Source organism: Gopherus flavomarginatus, chromosome 4 (assembly GCF_025201925.1).
Source record: "Gopherus flavomarginatus isolate rGopFla2 chromosome 4, rGopFla2.mat.asm, whole genome shotgun sequence".
Lineage (NCBI taxonomy): Eukaryota > Metazoa > Chordata > Testudines > Testudinidae > Gopherus > Gopherus flavomarginatus.
Genome location: NC_066620.1, coordinates 132,422,032 through 132,445,539, shown reverse-complemented (window position 1 = coordinate 132,445,539; position 23,508 = coordinate 132,422,032). Strand labels below are relative to the sequence as shown.

The window sequence follows — 23,508 nt, the reverse complement described above, 5'->3', positions numbered from 1 at the left end:
AGCTAGTGGTGTATTTAATTACTGAGATTTTAAATTGCTATGTACTGACATCTTTTTACTTATAGATTTTATATCACTTGAATTAAAGAATGATAATTTACCCTACAGTAACTATGGTTCTTCAAGGTGCTGTACTCAGCCTGGATCCCACTGAAGGTGCACCAACGCCTCATGCGCACCCTGAGTCTTTTAATTGAGCGTCTGTGAGGGCTGCCCACATCCCTATTGCCTCTTCATACTCCTATACAAGGTCACAACCCTCACTCAGTTCCCTCCCAATACAAAGCCTGCATAGCTGAGGATTCTGAAAAGCAGGGATGGAGAATGGGTTGTAGGATCCACACTGACTACATCATCTCAAAGAAACACAATTACTGTAGGGTAAGTAACTTTCTTTGAATATTTGTCAATGTGAATCCCTACTGGAGGCAACAAGCAAGCAGCATGCGCTCTGGATAGTGGGAAAGAGGAGTATCAGCTGTATCAATCAGAGGTTGAAATACTGCACTGCCAAACTTGGCATCAACCTATCCATCATGCCAAAAGCAAAACATTTAATAAAACTTCCAAAGACCTCAGCTACAGAAGTGTTTCTGAAGCAGACTGACAATGCTGCCTATGTTTTGGCAATGTGTGACTTGATAAGGCTCACCAGATAATTGATAACAGGGAGAAATGCAGAGCATGATCTGCTTAGGGTGCCTCTGTAATGAAATGGTCTGACCTGTTGATGAGCCAGATACAGCCACAAAGAGGCAGGGAGACAGCCTGAAAGGTTTAATCCTGTCAATTTAAGAGAGTAAGGGTTTTGAAATGTCCAAAAGTATGTAGCTTTTTCTCTCCCAGTATCAGTTCTGGTTTCAATAAAACTAGCAGGTTAATTGATTGATCTAAGTGAAACTCCTAGACCACCTGTCCAAAGCGATAGGTAGTAGGAAGACTATCTTAAGCAAGTGATGTACTGAACAATTTGGTATCAGCTTGAACAGAGGCTCCATGAGTTTCAGGAGGATGATGTCAAGATCCCACTAGATGTGAAAAGATAGTGAGAGTATGTAAGCATAAAATGCTGATAGAGCTTTCAAGTTTCATCTCACAGTTAAGAGTCAAACCAGTTTGTTTCAAGTCCAGCACATAGTCAAGGATCTTTGGTATCAGAGCCTCAGCTAGGTCCAGGGTATATTGGATTGTGCATAAGAAGAACTATTTCCATTTAGAGGAGTAGGTCTTCCAACTAAATGGTTTTGTGCTTTACACGATGATTTCTTGAATTGTCAAGAACAGTCTCCATCAGAAGTGCTCAACCAGCCAACATCCAATTTAACAAAAGCAACAACTGTGGGTATGGATCCAATATCAGACAGTGATTCTGAGATCTCAAGTCAAGGTAGAGCTGGAGTTGGATGAGAGGCTGAACAGATATCTGCAAGAGGTCTGATGGCCAGAACTGTCTTGGCCAGTAGGGAGCCATTACAGTCAGCATGGCCTGATCCTGTCTGACTTTGGAGATCATCCTGGGGATCAGGCATATGTAGATTAGACGGTTGGTCGGTCTGTCTAAGGTAACAAGAAGGTGCCTGATAAGGAACCTGGGCTCATTCCCTCTCTGAAGCAGAAGTTTGAGCACTTGGTATTGTCCTTTATAGCTAAGAGATCTGTCATGGGACTCCCCTCATTGGGAAAATATCACATCTCTGATGGATGTTTGTAACCAAACATGCGTGATTGCTGCAATGTGCCTGCTTAAGAAGCTTGCCAGGTATTTCTGGTAGCTGAAAGTTGTAGAGTCAATAGGATCATGTCATGGTAATGACACCAAGTCCGTAGCCTGATGGTTTCATGGCAGAGAGGGGATAACCAAGGGCCTCCTTGCTTGCTGATGCAGTGCATTGCAGACATCTTGTCAGTCACAATCTGCATTGTGGAGCCCCACAGGACAGGCAGGAATACCATTCAAGCTAGCCAGATGACCCTGAGCTCCTAGATGTTCACATGCAGCTTCAAATCATCCTGGGACCAGGTCCTTTGCAACTGCAAATGGTTGAGGTGGGCACTTGAATTTGTTCCCGAGGCAGCTGGGATGAGCAGCATCATTGGGGAGGGAACAAGAAGGGTACCAATCCTTTTGTACGCTCTTCGGGTCCTGCAACCAAGTAAGTTCTTGTAGGATCTGGGGTAGGAGAAAAGACACACTTGGTCATGTCATGCAAGGACGGGAAATATACTGACCTCAGACATAGTTGTGAGGGTCAGAGGTGAAATCCGGTAAAGGTTGTCACATATATGCACACTGACATATGGCCTAGCAGTCCCAGACACAAACTCACTATCATTATCATCATGTTTGAGTTTAGGTCCTGTGAAAGATATGCAACCAAACGTCTATTCAGTACATAAGGCAAATTGAGTAGGTACCAACTGTCAAATATTTGGCAGTGTCATAGACAGTGCTGGAGAATGCTCACAAGATGTGAACACATACGTAACAGCTGCTGCTTCCAAGTTTCAGGCCCTTCAATGGCTCTATTGGGATATTCTGACTTCAAGCTGGCTACAAAGCTGGGAATCTACAGAACCACGGTTATACCAAATCTACTAAATGGAAGTGAAATGTGGGTGCTGAGAAACAACAGAGTGACATTTTTGATTCTCATTGTCTTCATCATTACTCAATATCAAGTGACAGGAAAGATCAGAAATGATGATCTTCGAAGACAAAGGCACACCCAGCAATCGCCTCCATCATCACTGATTTGATCTCAGCAGCTTTCTTAGTATAGTCATTATCAGAAGGAAAGATCAATGAATTCCAAAGCACAGTTACCAAGAAATACTGCTATGTGACCATAGACCACATGGCGTCAAAAGCTTTGGTGGACACAAACTGAACATACCACCATCTTGCCAGAGATCCATCTGGAAGGCATTTGATATTCAAGAAGGCCATGTCCCTTTGGGATTTGCCATGATGATGATGAACTCATCACAGGATAGGTGGGGCTTGAAGTCCACAGGTTTTTAATCCCTCATGTTGAGATGCAGGGTAGTAAGGAGGGATATATGCCGGGGGAAGAGAGAGCTGACCATCAGCTTTCAGTCCAGATGAACTGAAAACGTTCCCAGCAGTTGTATATCAGTATAACAGAAGAGTTCTGAAGATTTACAAGTTCTGAGAGATTTAGTTTTCACTAAGAACTAGCAGGCCGGACCCTTGTTCTGTCTTACTACCATGCACAGTAAGGTAGGGAAGGTCACAGCCACCCTGACCTTTATGTCCTTATACTCAAACACAAGCAGGGACAGGAACATGCACATCCCCAATGGACACCACTATTCAGAAAGACTCCAGTTATATGCATGAGGTTTATGTGCACCTACAGTAGGATACACCTTGACATATGTTTACATTTAAAAGTTAGCAAAGAAGATGAACAAGTGTGGCTCTTTACAAATGTGACATTCACAATGAGCACTAAATAAATTTAAGACTGAACAACCTGAGAGAGCTGCAGCATAGAATCTCAAAGAGTTGCAGCATAGAATTTAAACTTGTGAGGGACCCTGTCAAAAGACTTTTGAAAGTTTACATACATTATGTCAATTGGTTCTACTTTATCCACTACTTCATTGACCCATTTAAGAATTCTAATAGATTAGAGCAAGACAATTTTCTTTTGCTGAAAAAACACTGATTAGACCCTCTCAGATCATGATCTTCCAGGAATTATATTCTGTAATTTTTTTCCTTCAATTTACTCATTAAAGATGTAAGGCTTACTGGTCTATAATTCTTTGGATCATCCCTACACAGACTTTTTAAAAATAGTTACATTTGCTACCATCCAATACTCTGGTATAGTAGCTATTTTTAATGCAAGGTAGCATATTGGTGCTAGCAGCTCAGCTACTTCATTCAGTGGTGAAAAATTATTTTTTGACAATTTCAGTAGTATTCATCTGTTATTGATAATGGATAGAGATGTTAATTTTTAAAAATATGATTTCTAATATGACATTGTCTCCAGTAGATTTTAACAACAGCTCAGAAGGTTAAGAAAACACACAATGAAAGAGAAAATCTAGGTCACATGCTTTTGAAAAACAGAGTTAAGAATGAGCTTCTCCAGTGATTCCAAGAAAATAAATGAACTAAGAGTTTAAGACTATACTGCTCTCTGTATAACGTCACCTCCTCTATTCAGGCTTGTGTTTGCCATCTTTAGGAAATGTTCCAAAATCTGGAAATTTGGATCATGATCCTATGTGGTGCTTAGCAACTCACAGAATCAATCCCTTAGAGCAGTCTTAGTGGAATGCAGTGGAAGAATTGTGGTCTCTAATGATGAGGATTTCTATTTTGAGAAGTGTTTTTAAACAAATTATATAATTTTCCAGAATGTTCTGTTCTTCAGCAGTGCTGCATATAAGCATGGTGTGATCTGTGTCAGACAATTAACAGGTCCCTGCCTCAAAGAGCTCAGTCCAAAACCAAAGGCTGAGGAAGACCTTTCACCATCTGTGCAGCAGGCAGGGATCGGGTGTACAAAAATGTTTCTTCCTTCCAGCAGTAACAACAAGTAGAAAAGGCTTCAAATTTATCAGGCAAGTAGTACCAGGTTTCAAAACATGAAGTCCAAACAGGATCCAAGGAGCATAGCCTGGTAAGGCTTCCATCACTCTGAACTTTCTCAGTAGCGAAGGGATATGAGAATGGGGGTAAAAACAAGGCTCCGATTCTTATCAATCAGGCTATTGTCCATGGACATTGTAGCCCCACAATGATCATGAGTCAAACTTCTAAATTCTGGATCTTCACCTAAAGATGGCACACACAAGCCTGGATGGAGGAGATGACATTATATAGAAAGCAGTACCGTCTCAAACTGTCAGTTTATTTACTTTCCTCAGGTCACTGCTTAAGCAAACTCGGGCATTGTCTATGGACAATGGTGTCCCATATTTTAGTTTAGTTCTCAGGCTGTTGAGCATCTAGTATATTCTTAAGCTGTGGATAGAAGGGTCTAAGTGGATGGCAAGGACGATAAAATTCAATGATTTAAAAACAAAAAACAAAAATCAGGATTTTTTGGATTAAATGCTTTTTGAGGAAAAAACCTATCTAAAGATAGTTTTAATTAAGATATCTTTGAGCTATAATGTATCTCATCATGGAATAGGGATTATTATAAATTCTAATTCTATAGTATAAGATAATATATTCATGTAATGTTTAAGAAAGTTTTGTAAATGAGTTCCAATAGTTCATGGATTAGGGACCCAATCTTATGGGGTTCCACAGGCTTCTTGTACATTATTTAGGTTAATCTTTCCATCTACCGAATGGGACTCAGTGCTCAGTCTAAAAGATACCATCAGAGATGCTTAGTTTTGCAGTTCTCAAACTGTGGATTTGTCTCTCCAGAAATAATATGCTTGTTAACAGCAAAAATGTTTTAAAATAAATAAATAATGAACAGAGATAAGAAATAACAGACTTCAACCTCATTGTCCCACTGCAAATTTTTGTACACAAAGTCAATCCCTTACCTCTCTCTAAAAGTACAAAGTTTCAAAAAGTTCAATGAATAGAAGATTGTTGGGGACAGAATAGAACTGGACAAGGAGAAGAAGTCAGGAGATAAATGTGAGAAGGGACGGACAGGCAGCAGAACCAAAAGTGAAACTGTTTGAGCAGCATATTCCAGAAGTCTTGAGGTCTTTTTGAGTGTAGCCTTCATTGATTTGAGATCTACCATACCATTCTCTCACTAGAAGGGAAAACCTGTAATGGCAGCAGGCCATAAAAGATTTTGGAAATATTTAAATTAAGTTCCTTTACCTGTGGGTAAGACACATGCGTGCAAAATGCAAACAGAGCAACAAAGAAATGCAAGGCCTGCTTGCCCGAATGAAAATCATGAGAAGTGTTCCTTCTCAGGAGGAAGCTGTGTTGAAGATGATGAAAAGAACGTGTCTGAATATGCAGGATTTTCAGGTTGGTAAACTTTTTTATGTCATTCTTCTTTCTTAAGGACTGCCCATCTTCCTTCTGGACTATTCTTGAATTCTCATGTTTGAGCAAAAAATATAGTTGTTACTCTATGGTACTATCATTTTAGATGCAGTTGTGATAAAAAATGAATAGCTGAAATAGGCAGATCTTCCTTTTACAATTTCACTTTTAAAGTAGTACTGAGTGTCAGTGAATCCAATGCGTAATACTAAATGAGCAGTATGGTAACAGTAATTAAATTAAATAACTGTATTGACTTATTTTGTTTAGGAGAATCCATCCTCAACATACAGGATTATGAAGACTATCCACCTTCAAGATCACCATCATTTTCTATAGTTTCAGAGTTAGCTGCCAATGATAGTGTTTCAGTCACATCATGTATGTCACATCGCCACAGTATATCTATCACCTGTAGCAAAAAGAGAAAAAATTTATCATCCAGAAACAACCATAGATAAGTTTATGATAAGAATCAGCAGATTACAAAAAGAGGTAATTGATGAAAAAACTGCCCGGTTTGTTTATGAAAACTCTCCTTTCCATATGATTGAGAACCCACACTTCATTAACATGGTTCAGTCATTGATAACAGGATACAGTCCACCCACAGAGCAGATGTCGCAGGCAAATTGCTGGATAAAGTGTGTGAAAGAGAAATTGAGCAGTGTGCAAAAGGTCTACAAGGTAACCTTTTAACCTCAGTCTTGATGGATGGAGCAATGTCCTTCCAAATGATCCTGTTCTATGTCCCTGTGTGACAACAGAAGGGAATGTTCCTTAAAGAAACAATTGATACATCAGGAAATGCACACACAGGAGAATACTTACAAGAAGTAGCAGTGAAATCTATAACAAACTGTGAAGAAAAAAATCCAAATGTCTAATACGCAGCTTGATCACAGACAATGCTGCAAATGTATCCAAGATGACAAGAAATTCAGAATAGAGTGAAAAGAGTCCCAGGCTAATAACATACGGTTGCAATGCTCACTGGATGCACCTCCTAGCCAAAGACTTCAGTGTTCCAGAAATAAAGACTAATGTTGAAATTGCAAAATACGTCCGTAACAACCACTTTGCAGCAGCTGCTCTGAAAAAAGTGGGAGGAACCAAGCTAACTCTCCCACAAGATGAGCAATGGAACTCAGCAGTGGACTGTTTTGAGCACTGCATCAAGAACTAGCCTAATCTAATGACAGTTTGTGAAAAAATAGATGGCACTGTCACAGCCAAAGTTCTCAACATTGGGCTTAAGAGAAATGTTGAACACATGCTGAGTACCCTAAAGCCTATTTCTGTAGCCTTGAACAAAATACAGGGAAATAGCTGTTTTATTGCTGACGCTGTTGAAATTTGGAAGGAACTGAGTGAGATCTTAAAAAGAGAAATATGAAATGACAGAGCTTAACTGTAAGTATTAAAAAAAAAAATTGGACAAGCACTTACTCTCAAGGTTTGACCCTGGTACTGAGTATTAACTGCTGAAGAAGAGGAGTTGGCTATTTCATGAACATCCAGCAATCATCCCTCCATAATGCCAACTATAATAAACTTCAGAGCTAAGGGTGAACCATTCAAGAAACATAAGTTTGCCGATGATGTTTTAAAGAATGTCACCCAGTGAACCTGTGGAAGTCACTTAAGCACTTGGATTCAGAGACTGTTGAAGTGATAATCTCACTTTTAACACCAGTAGCTTTTTCTGCTAATGTAGAAAGAATACTTTCTTCCTCTGGACTAATTCATTCCAAATTGAGAAATTGTTTGGGACCTGAAAAAGCAGGAAAACATGTGTTTCTTTTCCAGATTATGAATCAACAGGAAAATGAAGGTGAAGATGACTGAGTTAGCTGCAGAAGCCAATATTTTAAGTTTTTCATGTTGACTTGGCTGCCATAGTCGATTTAATTTTTGGTGGTTTTTTTAATATTTCATTTAACTATTTTAGTTTAAAACAATTTTAACAAAAACAAACCTGATTTTTAGAAACTTGAATGTTTAACTAAATTCAAAAATTCATATGCCTGTTTTGTTAAAATATTATATATTTGCTGTTGAAGAAAAAAATCCAGAATACATAACACTGTTGTTTTAGTTAAATAAAACAATTTAAATGTCTGTCTGGTGATGTTCTCCTCCAGCATGACAAGAAAATCCTCCAAATATTAATGATTAACCTGTTGAATTGGAGATAGTTCACCTCCCAATGACTTCATAAATATCTGATACAATTATTTTTGGTAAATGAAATAACCAAACAATCATTCATTTTCTGATATAGCTGTAAAACTAATCTGAAAAGTTTTCAAAATAAATCACTTTAAAAATGTATAGTATGTACCTTCTAAAAATGAAACCTACATCTCTGAGTTGTGAAGAATATGTATTAAGGTTATAACAACCAATAAGAACGCACTTTTATGCAGAAATCCATGATTAAATTGAGTCTTCCTGACTAGTGATTTAAATCAAATCTACCCTGGTGGATGGAGCAAGGGAGTAGATGGGGGTGAGAACCTGCATGAGTGGATGGGTGAAAGATTCATAGGGAAGTTAGAAAAAAAAAAAAAAGCAGAATATGACGACTCATAGGGGGAAGTAGAAGCAGCAGAAAATAGAGGAGAAGGAGGTAAAGCACATCAAGTGGTGGGAGAGGAGGAAATGAGAGAGACAAAGAGCTGTAAAGGATTGATGGAGAGACCAAAACAAAAAGCAAAAACAAAAAACCCCACCAAAAATAAGAACAGGAAGTAAACGTACACTGAAAACAAAGGAAAAGATCTATTATAGAAAAAAACTGGAGTGAAACAAGGAAGAGGGACAACAAAAGTAAATGATATAGCAAGTTACTATTTAATGTATTTGAAATGTAACTATTTGACAATGTGTTATCATTACATATGGTACAACTCTGCCTTCCCATGTGCAAGCATTTTTTATTTCTTTAAGAAGCAACTTGCCTATGGTCACACAGCAGGTCAGTGGAAGAGTGGGGAATAGAAGCAAGGTATCCTGAGTCCCAACCCAGTGTTCTATCCACTCTTCCTCATAATAGGCTGAGTCATCAAATGAAGAAAAGTTGGGTATATTTTTGAGCCATAGTTGCAAAACTTTTGCTTTTATTTAAATGTTCCAGAGTCAATAAAAGGACTTTTAAAAATACTATACTTACACAAGCATTTTTTTGATTTACAAACATTCAGTTAGAACCTCAAGACACAGCAACTGCTCTCTACACATGAATGAGAACAGCAAACTATCCTGATGGACAGGACAGCTAAGAATAGTAAGAGGCCAGTGTGGCTTCATCAGGAGCTCTTCAATGATCTGAAGATCAAAAAGGAATCCTACAAAAAAGTGGAAACATGGAAAATTGCTAAGGAGGAATACAAAAGAATAGCACAAGCATGTAGGGCTAAGACACAAAATGAGTTACAACTTACAAGGGTTATAAAAGCAATAAGAAGCTTTTAAAAAATACATTAGGAGCAAGAGAAAGATGAAAGAAAGATAGTGTCAGACAACATCAATAAGGCTGAGGTGTTTAATGCCTATTTTGCTTCAGTCTTTACAAAAAAGGTAAATTTTGACCAGGTAATTAAAAAAATTAATATTAACAATAAGGGGGAAGGAACAACCAAATGAGGGAAAGAACACATTAAAGAATATTTAACTAAGTTAGATGTATTCAAGTCATCAGAGCCTGATTAAATTCACTCTAGGGTACTTAATGAACTAACTGAAGCAACCTCTGAATTGTTAGTAATTACCTTTGAGAACTCATGGAGGATAAGTAAGGCCTCAAAGGACTGGAGAAGGGCAAACATAGTACCTATCTTTAAAAAGGGAAACAAAGAGGACCCTGGAAATTATAAACAGTTAGCCTAACTTCGATACCTGAAAAGATACGGGAACAAATTATAAACAATCAATTTGTTCGCAACTAGAGAATAATAGGGTGATAAATAATAACCAACATGGATTCATCAAGAACAAATCAGGGCAAACCACCCTAATTTCCTTTTTTGTCATAGGGTTACCAGCTTAGTGAATGGTGGAAGCTGTACATGCATCACATCTTAATTTTAATAAGACTTTTGACACAGTCCCATATGACATTCCTATAGTATAAGCAAAACAGAGAAATGTACTCTGGAGGAAATTACTATCAGGTGAGTGCACGAATGGTTGAAAGACCACATTCAAACAATAGTTATCAATGGTTTGCTGTAAAACTTGAGAATGTACACAGTGGGGTCCCTGCAGGCTTTTGTCCTGGGCCCAATACTATTCAATATTTTCATTAATGACTTGGATAAGGATATGTTTATAAAATTTGTGGATGACACCCAGCTAGGAGGGGTTGCTAACACTTGGAGGACAAGATTAGAATTCAAAACAACCTTGACTAACTGGAGAATTAGTCTGAAACCAACAAGATGAAATTCAAAAAAGACAAGTGCAAACTATTGCACTTAGGAAAGAAAAAAAATCAAATGCACAATTACAAAATGGAGAATAACTGGTTAGGCAACAGAACAGCTGAAAAGAATCCGCGGGTTATAGTGGATCACAAATTGAATATAAGGCAATAATAACAGTTGTGGAAAAGGCTAATATTTTGGAGTATATAAACTAGGGCTGTCAATTAATCACAGTTAACTCACACGATTAACACAAAAAAAAATCAACTACAATTTAAAAAATAAAACGTGACTAATCACAGTTTTAATTGCACTGCTGAACAATAGAACACCAACTGACATTTATTAAATATTTTGGATGTTTTTCTACATTTTAAAATATATATTGATTTCTATTACAACACAGAATACAAAGTGTACAGAGCTCACTTTATATAGTTTTTATTGAAAATATTTGCACTGTAAAAATAACAAAAATATTGTATTTTTCAGTTCACCTCATACAAGTACCATAATGCAATCACTTTATCATGAAAGTGCAACTTACAAATGTAGATTTTTTTTGTTACATTACTGTACTCAAATAAAAAAAATGTAAAACTTTAGAGCCTACAAGTCCACTCAGTCCTACTTCTTATTCAGACAATCGCTGAGATAAACAAGTTTGTTTACATTTACGGGAGATAATGCTGCTGGCTTCTTATTTACAGTGTCACCTGAAATTGAGAATAGGCATTCTCATGGTACTTCTGTAGCCGGCACTTGTGCTACGGGTCACTCGTGCTACAGAGTCGGCTCCTATCGCAATAATAGTTTTGGAACATGCTCAAATGCTGAAGGGAGAGGAGTGCATGAGCACTCTAACAAGTACAACTACTAGAAGTTTCCACTGTCTCAGCCCCACCAGTCAGCATATCCCAAGAGTAGGCATATGCACAGGACACTCAAAGAAGAGCTGGGCACATTTAGTCTTGAGTAAAGGTGTGTGAGGGATGAACTGATAAGTCTTCAAATATGCTAAGGGCTGCTCTAAAGAAGACAATGATCAATGGTTTCCATGTCCACTGAAAGTAGGACAAGAAGCAATCAGCTTAGTCTGCAGCAAGGGAGATTTAGGTTACATAGTTGGGGAAAAAATTCTAATTATAAGGATAGTTAAGCACTGGAATAGATTTCAAAAGGAGGTTGTGGAATCTCCGTCATCGGAGATTTTTAAGAATGGGTTGGACAAATTCCTGTCAGGGATGGTGCTTAGTCCTCTCTCAATGCAGGGGGCTAGAGTAGGTTACCTCTTGAGATTCCTTCCAGCCCTATCATTTCCATGATTCTACAGCAAGCCCCAGTAGAGTTTTTTTTATGTGCAACCTTTTATTCAATCAAAACTAGATGCTCAGATGATGTGTGCTTATCCATCCATATAATTTTTTCCTACCATTTTTGTAACAGAAATGCAGTTACTGTAACTTGCTAAGGCAAAAAAGAACATTTGAAGCATCACTAAAGGTTCAATTCTTCCATGGGGCTGCCAGAGCCTCTCTCTACCAACTCCCCACCACCAGAGTCTTTCCCTGCTGCCTTTCAATTAGGTAGGAAAAGTCTCCAGCACTAGGGAGGCAGTGGGACAGCAGTGTAGATGTGGGTGGCACTGTCATAAACAGATAGCTAAGGGTTAATGTCTCTTTCACCTGGAAAGAAGTAACCTGAAACACCTGACCAGAGGACCAATCAGGAAACAAGACTTTTTCAAATCTGGGTGGAGGGAAGTTTGTGTCTGAGTTTTTGTCTTCTGCCTGTCTCTCTCTCGGCTATGGGAGGATTTCTCTTTCCTGCTTTCTAATCTTCTGTTTCCAAGTTGTGAGTACAGAGATCATAATACAATAGAGGTTATTGTTTGGTTTTTTTTTGTATTTACATGGTGTAGTTGCTGGAGTGCTTTGAATTGTATTCTTTTTGAATAAGGCTGTTTATTCATATTTCTTTTAAGCAATTGACCCTGTATTTGTCACCTTAATACAGAGAGACCATTTTTATGTACTTTTTCTTTCTTTTTTAGACCTGTTGGAGTTTTTCTTTAGTGGGGAACTCCAGGGAATTGAGTCTGTGCTCACCAGGGAATTGGTGGGAGGAAGAAGTCAGGGGGAAATCTGTGTGTGTTAGATTTACTAGCCTGACTTTGCATTCCCTCCGGGTGAGGGGGGAAGAGAGATTAGCTCTCGGTACTTCTGTTTTCCAAGGCTGGAAACGGGGAGGGTGGAATCCCTCTGTTTAGATTCACGGAGCTCGCTTTTGTGTATCTCTCCAGGAACACCTGGAGGGGGGAAAGGAGTCTTTGTTGTGAGACTCAAGGGATTTGGGTCTTGCGGTCCCCAGGGAAGGTTTGGGGGGACCAGAGTGCCCCAAAACACTCTAATTTTTTGGGTGGTGGCAGCTTTACCAGGTCCAAGCTGGTAACTAAGCTTGCAGGTTTTCATGCTAACCCCCATATTTTGGTCGCTAAGGTCCAAATCTGGGACTAGGTTCTGACATGGTGGCAGTGTTTGTGGGAAAGATAGAATCCAGAAGCCAGTAGGAATATTATATTTTTCTTTTCTCTGCTAGGGGCTTTTAAGCAGAGAGAAACAGTTTGGTTTTAAAGGGAATCAGAGAGAATTCTTTTTTTCTGCTCTCTCTGGCAGTTGTGGCTTGCATATTAAGCAAGGAACCATTAAGGAGCTATTACGGGTCTTTTGTCAGACAATAGCACTCCCATTAGGGGGAAATTACCAGCACTATACACATGCAAATAAAGTGGTTTTTCTGGTTTACTTTACATTTAAAAGATTAGCTAGAGGAAGAAAGGGAAAAATGTACTGTTGCTAGGCAGACCCCAGGAGGCAACAGAGAACCTGCAGTTCAGAAAATAAACACCGCAGGGCACCCCAACACAAGAAAACAGGAACCATGCCTACCAAGACAAAAATGGAGGCCGAAGTACAAATCAAAGATGCAGAGCACAAGCGAGATATGGAAAAAAAATACAGGAACTAGAAATAACACAAAAAGACATGTAGCTAAGGGAAAGAGAAAAAGAGGCTACCCACAGGAGAGAGTTGGAACTCCTGAGAGAAACCCACCGACAGGCCATGCAATTAGAAAAGGCTAAGCAAAACAGAGCCAACCATAACAACCCTGCGCCAATCATTGTTCCACAGCACAGAAAATTTCCCACCTACAAGGCAGGTGATGACACTGAGGCCTTCTTGGAAAATTTTGAAAGAGACTGTCTTGGGTACCGCATCTCTGAAGACCAGTACATGGTAGAATTGAGGCCACAGCTCAGTGGACCTTTAGCAGAGGTGACAGCTGAAATGCCTAAGGAGAACATGAACGACTATAAACTTTTTCAAACCAAGGCCAGATACAGAATGGGGATAACCCCGGATCATGCCCGTCGGCGTTTCAGAACCCAAAAGTGGAAACCAGATGTGTCATTTCCCAAACACGCCTACTACGTTGGAAAAATTATGAGGCCTGGATATCAGGACACAATGTTAAATCCTTGGAAAAACTGCACCTCCTCATACAAATGGAGCAGTTCTTGGATGATGTTCCTGAGGACATAACACGGTACATACAAGATGTAAAACCCAAAAATCTCACCAAGGCGGGGGAGATTGGAGCCAGATGGATGGAAGTGGCAGAAAGCAAGAAAGCTACTGTCAAGGGGAACGAATACCCCAGGGGGCACACCAACCATAAACCCTACAACCGAGGACAGCCAAAGACCCCACATACAACCCAAGTAAAGCCACAGACGCCCTATTCTTCCACCTCACCAGTCTCCAGTAACTCACCTCGACCCAGTGACCCATCAGATGGAAGATGCTTTAAGTGTAATGAACTGGGACATATCAAGGCCAACCGTCCAAAGAACGCCATCCGAGTGCAGTTCATTACACCACCATCACACCAAAGATCCCCAGGCTCAGATGCCTCTCAAATACAATTGGAGCGAAGGGAAAATTTGAGAGTGGGCAGAAAGAAGGTTACTGCGTGGAGAGACACGGGGGCACAAGTGTTAGCTATCCACCAATCCTTCGTAGACCCCAAATTCATCAACCCAAAGGCCCAAGTGACAATTTACCCCTTCATGTCACAAGCTGTAGACTTGCCTACAGCTGAACTGCCTGTCCAGTACAAAGGCTGGTCAGGAATGTGGACCTTTGCAGTCTATGACAATTATCCTATCCCCATGCTACTGGGGGAAGACTTGGCCAACCAGGTGAAGCGGGCCAAGCGAGTGGGAATGGTTACACGTAGCCAAACCAGGCAAGCTTCCAAACCCATTCCTGTTCTTGAGCCGTCCACAGGCGCCCCGTCTGTGTTACCAGAGACCCAGACAGAGGTAGTGGACCCAGATTCCAAGCCAACCACTGAAACGCCACAGCACCTCCAGTCCCAGGCCCGGAACTGGAACAGCAACCAGCACCAGCAAGTGCAACCACATCTTCAAACTCAACGTCAGTGGGCGCCAGCGAGCCAAAACTGGCAAAAGGAACAGACAGCCATACCCAAAAGGCTCAGCCAGAGCCTAAAATACCCTCAGGTGCACCAGTGGAGAGCAGTTCACCAGCAACGGAAACAACCCCATCACCTACATCGCTTCCAGAGGGACCAAGCCCAAGTCCCCAGTCTGAGGAAGAACTGGTGACCCCAGCCTCAAGGGAACAGTTCCAGACTGAGCAGGAAGCAGATGACAGCCTGCAGAAAGCTTGGGCGGCGGCACAGAGCACCCCACCGCCTCTCAGCTCTTCTAGTCGATCCCGGTTTGTTATAAACCAAGGACTTTTATACAAGGAGATTCTTTCTGGTGGACACTGGGAAGAATGGCAGCCGCAAAAACAGTTGGTGGTTCCAACTAAGTACCGGGGGAAGCTCTTAAGCTTAGCCCACGATCACCCCAGTGGCCATGCTGGGGTGAACAGAACCAAGGAACGGTTAGGGAAGTCCTTCCACTGGGAGGGGATGGGCAAGGACGTTGCCAAGTATGTCCGGTCTTGTGAGGTATGCCAAAGAGTGGAAAAGCCTCAAGACCAGGTCAAGGCCCCTCTCCAGCCACTCCCCATAATTGAGGTCCCATTTCAGCGAGTAGCTGTGGATATTCTGGGTCCTTTCCCCAAAAAAACGCCCAGAGGAAAGCAGTACGTACTGACTTTCGTGGACTTTGCTACCCGATGGCCGGAAGCCGTAGCTCTAGGCAACACCAGGGCTAACACTGTGTGCCTGGCCCTAACAGACATTTTTGCCAGGGTAGGTTGGCCCTCCGACATCCTTACTGATTCAGGATCTAATTTCCAGGCAGAAACCATGCAAAAACTGTAGAAAACTCATGGGGTGAACCACTTGGTTGCCACCCCGTACCACCATCAAACCAATGGCCTGGTGGAAAGGTTTAATGGAACTTTGGGGGCCATGATACGTAAATTCGTCAACGAATACTCCAATAATTGGGACCTAGTGTTGCAGCTGTTGCTGTTTGCCTACAGGGCTGTACCACATCCCAGTTTAAGGTTTTCACCGTTTGAACTTGTGTATGGTCACGAGGTTAAGGGGCCATTACAGTTGGTGAAGCAGCAATGGGAGGGGTTTACGCCTTCTCCAGGAACTAACATTCTGGACTTTGTAAGCAACCTACAAAGCACCCCCCCGACACTCTTTAGCCCTTGCTAAAGAAAACCTTAAGGATGCTCAGGAAGAGCAAAAGGCCTGGTATGACAGACATACCAGAGAACGTTCCTTCAAAGTAGGAGACCAGGTTATGGTCTTGAAGGCGCAACAGGCCCATAAGATGGAAGCATCACGGGAAGGGCCATTCACGGTCCAAGAGCGCCTGGGAACTGTGAACTACTTCATAGCATTTCCCAATTCCTCACTAAAGCCCAGAGTGTACCATGTTAATTCTCTCAAGCTTTTCTATTCCAGAGACTTACAGGTTTGTCAGTTTACAGTCCAGGGAGATGATGCTGAGTGGCCTGACGGTGTCTACTACGACGGGAAAAAAGACGGTGGCATGGAAGAGGTGAACCTCTCAACCACCCTGGAACGTCTGCAGCGGCGACAAATCAAGGAGCTGTGCACTAGCTTCGCCCCATTGTTCTCAGCCACCCCAGGATGGACTGAACAGGCATACCACTCCATTGACACAGGTAATGCTCACCCCATTAGAACCCCACCCTACCGGGTGTCTCCTCATGCCCAAGCTGCTATAGAACGGGAGATCCAGAACATGCTACAGATGGGTATAATCCGCTCATCTACCAGTGCATGGGCATCTCCAGTGGTTCTGGTACCCAAACCAGATGGGGAAATACGCTTTTGCGTGGACTACCGTAAGCTAAATGCGGTAACTCGTCAGGACAACTATCCAATGCCACGCACCGATGAGCTATTGGAGAATTTGGGACGTGCCCAGTTCATCTCTACAATAGACTTAACCAAGGGGTACTGGCAAGTACCGCTAAATGAACCTGCCAAGGAAAGGTCAGCATTCGTCACCCATGCGGGGGTGTATGAATTCAATGTCCTTCCTTTCGGCCTTCGAAATGCACCCGCCACCTTCCAGAGACTGGTAGATGGTCTACTAGCAGGACTGGGAGAATATGCAGTTGCCTATCTCGATGATGTGGCCATTTTTTCAGACTCCTGGCCCGAACACCTACTACACCTGGAAAAGGTCTTTGAGCGCATCAGGCAGGCCGGACTAACTGTTAAGGCCAAAAAGTGTCAAATAGGCCAAAACAGAATGACTTACCTGGGGCACCAGGTGGGTCGAGGAACCGTAAACCCCCTACAGGCCAAGGTGGATGCTATCCAAAAGTGGCCTGTCCCAAGGTCAAAGAAATAGGTCCAATCCTTCTTAGGCTTGGCCGGGTACTACAGGCGATTTGTACCACACTACCGCCAAATCGCTGCCCCACTGACCGACCTGACCAAAAAGACCCAGCCAAATGCAGTTAACTGGACTGATCAGTGTCAAAAGGCCTTTACCCAGCTTAAGGCGACACTCATGTCTGACCCTGTGCTCAGGGCCCCGGACTTTGACAAGCCATTCCTAGTAACCACGGATGCATCTGAGCGTGGTATAGGAGCAGTTCTCATGCAGGAAGCAACGGATCACAACTTCCATCCTGTCGTGTTTCTCAGCAAGAAACTGTCTGAGAGGGAAAGTCACTGGTCAGTCAGTGAAAAGGAATGCTATGCCATTGTGTACGCCCTGAAAAAGCTATGCCCATATGTTTGGGGACGGCGGTTCCAGCTACAAACTGACCATGCTGCACTAAAGTGGCTTCATACTGCCAAGGGGAACAACAAGAAACTTCTTCGTTGGAGTTTAGCTCTCCAAGATTTTTATTTTGAAATTCAGCACATCTCAGGAGCTTCTAACAAAGTAGCTGATGCTCTCTCCCGTGAGAGTTTCCCAGAATCCAGTAGTTAAAAAGTGTTCTTAAAATGTAGAAGTCTGTTAGTTATATACTTAGTGGTATATGTAAAGGTGCATGTGTTGTATTAATCTGGTTATTTTAAAGTTCTAGGAGGAAATCGCCGCCAGTGAGCTTCCCCACTGTCTGCAATTTGGGGGGCGTGTCATAAACAGATAGCTAAGGGTTAATGTCTCTTTCACCTGGAAAGAAGTAACCTGAAACACCTGACCAGAGGACCAATCAGGAAACAAGACTTTTTCAAATCTGGGTGGAGGGAAGTTTGTGTCTGAGTTTTTGTCTTCTGCCTGTCTCTCTCTCGGCTATGGGAGGATTTCTCTTTCCTGCTTTCTAATCTTCTGTTTCCAAGTTGTGAGTACAGAGATCATAATACAATAGGGGTTATTGTTTTTTTCTTTTGTATTTACATGGTGTAGTTGCTGGAGTGCTTTGAATTGTATTCTTTTTGAATAAGGCTGTTTATTCATATTTCTTTTAAGCAATTGACTCTGTATTTGTCACCTTAATACAGAGAGACCATTTTATGTACTTTTTCTTTCTTTTTATATAAAGCTTTCTTTTTAAGACCTGTTGGAGTTTTTCTTTAGTGGGGAACTCCAGGGAATTGAGTCTGTGCTCACCAGGGAATTGGTGGGAGGAAGAAGTCAGGGGGAAATCTGTGTGTGTTAGATTTACTAGCCTGACTTTGCATTCCCTCTGGGTGAGGGGGGAAGAGAGATTAGCTCTCGGTACTTCTGTTTTCCAAGGCTGGAAACGGGGAGGGTGGAATCCCTCTGTTTAGATTCACGGAGCTTGCTTTTGTGTATCTCTCCAGGAACACCTGGGGGGGGGGGAAGGGAAAAGGTTTATTTCCCTTTGTTGTGAGACTCAAGGGATTTGGGTCTTGGGGTCCCCAGGGAAGGTTTGGGGGGACCAGAGTGCCCCAAAACACTCTAATTTTTTGGGTGGTGGCAGCTTTACCAGGTCCAAGCTGGTAAGTAAGCTTGGAGGTTTTCATGATAACCCCCATATTTTGGACGCTAAGGTCCAAATCTGGGACTAGGTTGTGACAGGCATGGCTTGGGCATATAGAGACATGTAGAGTACATACCCTAGGGTTCTGATACATCTACTCGCCTAAGCTGTGCCTCACCTTCTACATCAGGCGTTCTCAACCTTTTTCTTTCTGAGCCCCCCCAAAATGCTATACAAATTCCACAGCTCACCTGTGCCACAATAACTGTTGTTCTGCATATTCACTAAATTAAAAGCCAGGTCTGGTGTTAGGGGGTAGCAAGCAGGGTAACTGCCCAAGGCCCCATGAAACTAATTTGCTTGGAGTTTGGCTTCAGATCCGAGCGGCAGAGTTCAGGCTTTGGCTTTCTACCCTGACCCCAGCAAGTCTAACACTGGTCTGCTCTCTCGTTAATTTGGTAGACCCCCTGAAACCTGTTCACGGCCCCCCAGGAGGCCCTGGACCTCTGGTTGAGAACTTCTGTTTTATACCACTATTCATACCGATGCTAGCTGGACATGCAACATCTGTACTCTACAAGTCACCACAAGTGTAGACCTACCCACTGTTTGAATTCTGAAGAGTGTGTTGAAGAATACACCTCACTGGTGGTAGCAGATGGACAACAGCTAACTTACACTAACAAATTATTCTAAAGGCTGTACAGTGAATCCACCCCAAATCCTTAAATGATTACACTTTATTATCATTTCTGAGCACAACAAAATTTAACTAAAAGCTGTAATTTCCTCTATTATAGTATGAGAAAAATCAAACTCTAATTAAATTAAATTTAGTGATTCAACAATAATAAAATATTGTTTTTAACGTAAACTGAAACATTTGCAGAATAGCTGAGATACAATATTTAAATAGCAATGTTACACTACAGATTGGTTTCACAAACAGACCTTGAAATACTTTACCTTTCAACAACCACACCATGCAACTACAGACAACACCCTGTAAGTGCATGCCAGGAAAATAAGGAATGCACTTCTGTAGAATCATCTAACAATTGCTGGCAGGCAGTGTGTGAATCAATGACAGCTGCAGTCTCAAAATGAATAGATCACATACAGAGTGACTCACATCAGGTGTGTAAGTAAGGTAAATCACATAACCTGTATTGCTATTGCACCACTGATAAAGAGTCCATTTATAAATCTGAAATAAAAGTTGTAATCTTCAAACGTCAAAAATGAAAAAAATAAAAAGGTCCAGAATGCTGGAAATACAGAACTTTCCCCTAAAATGACTCTTGCAAATTATTTTCATGTCAATGTTATTTCTGCCACCTTGGTTCTAGAGTGCACTGTTTCCTTATGGCAATGACCAATAAAAAAATCTAAAGACAACGTTTAATAAATATAAAAGCTTCACTATCTGCATTTTCTACATGGTATTCTTTATTCTGTTGACATCTTCATAGAAATTCAATCTGTTTCCTTTAAAACTGAAACATTTGCTAAAAAATGTGAATGACTGACAATCCAATGTTGCAAATCAAACTAAAACATCTTATTACTGTATTTACTTTTGATTCCAAACACAAAACTAAATGAAACGAAATCACAGATACATGAAGTGTAATGATCCAGAAGGACTTCGTACATGCTTAATATACAAATAGAGATTACTCTGGGCTATTACGTTTTATAATGAGTGTATCCACAAGCTAAATCGGCATAGGGGGATGGATAATTTTGTGTTTGGAGGAGGCGGACGCTACATGTTTTTAGGATTGCAATTTGGAGGTCTTTTGCTCCCAGGCAGCTGAGATCTTCACGACAGCTGAACAATGGTAGCAATCTTTCAATGGGTAGCTATTTCCACTGAATATGATTGAATCTGCTTCTCTTCAAAAGACAAATAGCATCTAGCTCCACCATCCATCCCCACCTCTGGCCTCTACAGTCCCCATTACATAAATTAAGCGGAGGTGGCTAGGTCACGGTAACCCCACCCCCTTTCAGATCAACATAGTAGCTAGCACCTTGTGACAGCCAACGAACCACCTCCCCCCATTACTGACCCCAACAATAAAAGGTCCCGCCGCCCCTTGAGCGCGGCTCCGCACTAGGCACTGTACAGGAGGCGGGGGAGGGGGCGCGAAGAGGGGCACTCCGCTACTAAAAGTGCACCCCCCTCCCCCACGCGGGTCAGGGGAGAGGATTTTACACACCTGTCCCTGCAACAGCCGCAGGGGCTCGGCGCTCACCCCCCACCAGCTGCAGACAGCAAGAGGGGGACCACATTGGCACAGCCCTCTTGCTCCCTCCACCCCACAGGAGATGGGGGGACAGCGAAGGTGTCACTGGGTGGGGATGGAGGAGCTGCGGGGGGGGGTCGCCCGGATGAAGGGGCATCACTCGCCCCGTGGGTGGGTGGACAGGGGGGCGCCCTCCCCGTGGTGGGCGCGAGTCACGGCAGAGGCGGTGCAGGCTGCCGGGCACTTACTCTCTCCGGTCCGTGCGCTGCTCCTCTCACACCTTCATGCCGCCGACCAGCCCCGCCCTCTCAGCGCCCCAGAAGCTCGCGCTGCCCCCTGGTCTGTACGAATCCGAAGTTCAAACGGCTCCTTCCAAGCTCCTCTCCCCGCTGGAGAGAATCGTTGTGGAGGGGGAGGACCCGAACCCGGAGCGAGCTGGTGGGGGCGGCGGCGCGGAGCTCCCCAAAGGCTTCACAATAGACACAGAGCGGCGCGTGTGTGCGCGTGGGAGGAGGGGCTTCTCCCCCGGCCCGGACTCCCGCTCAAGCACGCGGGGGCTGTTTACCCAACGCCTAACCGCCCGTCGCCGCTTCCCCCAGGTACTAAGTGGGTGCCTCCCCCTCGCACCCGTGCCGTTGAGGATCAGGGAACCCCCATTTCTACACACACCCCCTCAATATGGCAGGTGGTATAGTCCAGTTCTCTCTCTCACTTACTCGGGCAGGGGGAGGGGCCGCGGGTATTGTGACGTATTCTAAAGCCGGCTCCTGGCAGCCAATGGGAATGGGAGAGGAGGAGCTAGAATGGGAGTGGGCGGGGCTGCTGGCAGCTACAAAGGGAGTGGGCGGGGCTGTTTCAGAGAAAGGGGTGCTTCGCGTTCTCCTACTGTCTTTTGCATAGCGTGTTCCACTGGTTGGTACGCGGGTGTCAGGGCCAGCTCCAGCTTTTTTTCCTCTCCAAGCAGTGGGGGGGGAAAAAGAAACAGAATAATCTGATTGAGCTGCTGCCAAAGTGCCGCCAAAGAGGAAAACAGGGAGTGAAGAACTGACCACGGAATTGCTGCCAAAGACTGGACTGATTGGGCTGCCCCAACAACGGGCCCACTGCTGCCCCCTTTCATTGGCCACTCCAGGCACCTGCTTCCTTAGCTGGTGCGTGGAGCTGGCCCTGGCAGGTGTAAGGTTTCTGTTTGAGGACCTGGCACTGCATGGAGTAAGTCCCTGAATATATGTATGCCTCAATTTCCCCATGTATGAAACAGGGCTGTTAAAGTTACTTATCTCACAGAGGATGGAGGTTGGGAAGGTTAATTCAAACTACTGTGAAATCCATGTGTTTAAGAAGACCTGATAGTGCACATATTGTCTATTGCATATAGTTCAAATTAAAACTAAGGAAGTGATGACTAGATTGTATCAAAGACAAGCAGATGGACTTTAGTGCTGCCTTGGACAGAAGATGGCAGAGAGTTGCAGAAGAACCCAACCAACCCCAGATGATTAATAGATTCCAAGAACAGAAGGGACAATTGATCATCTGGTCTGACCTGTATAACACAGGCCATAAACTTCCTCGAAACAATTCCTACAGCGGATCTTTTAGAAAAAACATCTATTCTTGATTTTAAAATTGTCAGTGTTGGAGACCCCACCACAACCCTTGGTAAATGTTTCCAATGGTTAATGACTCTCACCATTAAAACTATACCTTATTTCGAATCTTAATTTGTCTAGCTTCAGTGTCCAGCCTTGGATCCTTTTATACGTTTCTCTGCTAGACTGAATGAAATCCAGTGGCTGGAGGTTAAAATTAGACAAATGGTGTTGTCCAGTTCCCTGGCTGCAATGGAATAAGGGGAAGAAGTGTAGAGTTCATATTATGGGAATATTGTGTATATATAAATTTACAGATAAATGTAAAATATTCCCCTAAACATCGAAAACCGCCATTCAAGTTTCATTTTAAAATGATTTCATCACAAATTTGAGCTATGGATAACGTGGAAATAGTACGTTTGGAAAATCAGTATCTGTTAGAGGATTTTATGCTTCTGTCTACCCCACAGTACTTTCCATGGATGATTGGGTGTGTCACACTGGGGTCATTAGTTTTAGTGACATTCTCTTTTTGGTTGTGGGTTTTTTGTTTGCTTGTTATGGAGTGCTTTCTTTGAGGCATTTATTGCTATATTTATTCTTTGTCACTTGTCAGAGAGGCAGTCATTCTGCTGAAAGTGGGAGAAACAGCGGTTTCCTTTTCAGCAAAACCGAATCGTGTTTTGACCCTACAGACACTACAAATCCGACCTGCCCGGCTCTGGCGCGTTGCACGATGGGATTTGTAGTCCTTGTTGTGAGTCCTGAAAGAGCAAACCCTCCTTCAGC

The 23,508-nt window shown here is 42.6% G+C and overlaps 1 protein-coding gene across 7 annotated transcripts in view; it reads right to left on the bottom strand.

Moving 5' to 3' along the window:
- The window catches only part of WASF1 (WASP family member 1), a 234,296-nt gene that overhangs the window by 196,267 nt on the left and 14,521 nt on the right, over nt 1-23,508 (bottom strand). For 6 of the 7 annotated variants that reach the window (XM_050951387.1, XM_050951390.1, XM_050951383.1 and 3 more), the window contains exon 1: nt 21,373-21,828. The exons of the other annotated variant lie outside the window; for it this stretch is intronic. The gene's annotated coding sequence lies outside the window, so the exon portion shown is untranslated. Of the gene's footprint in view, nt 1-21,372; nt 21,829-23,508 lie in introns of those variants that run through there. 7 annotated transcript variants of the gene reach the window in all.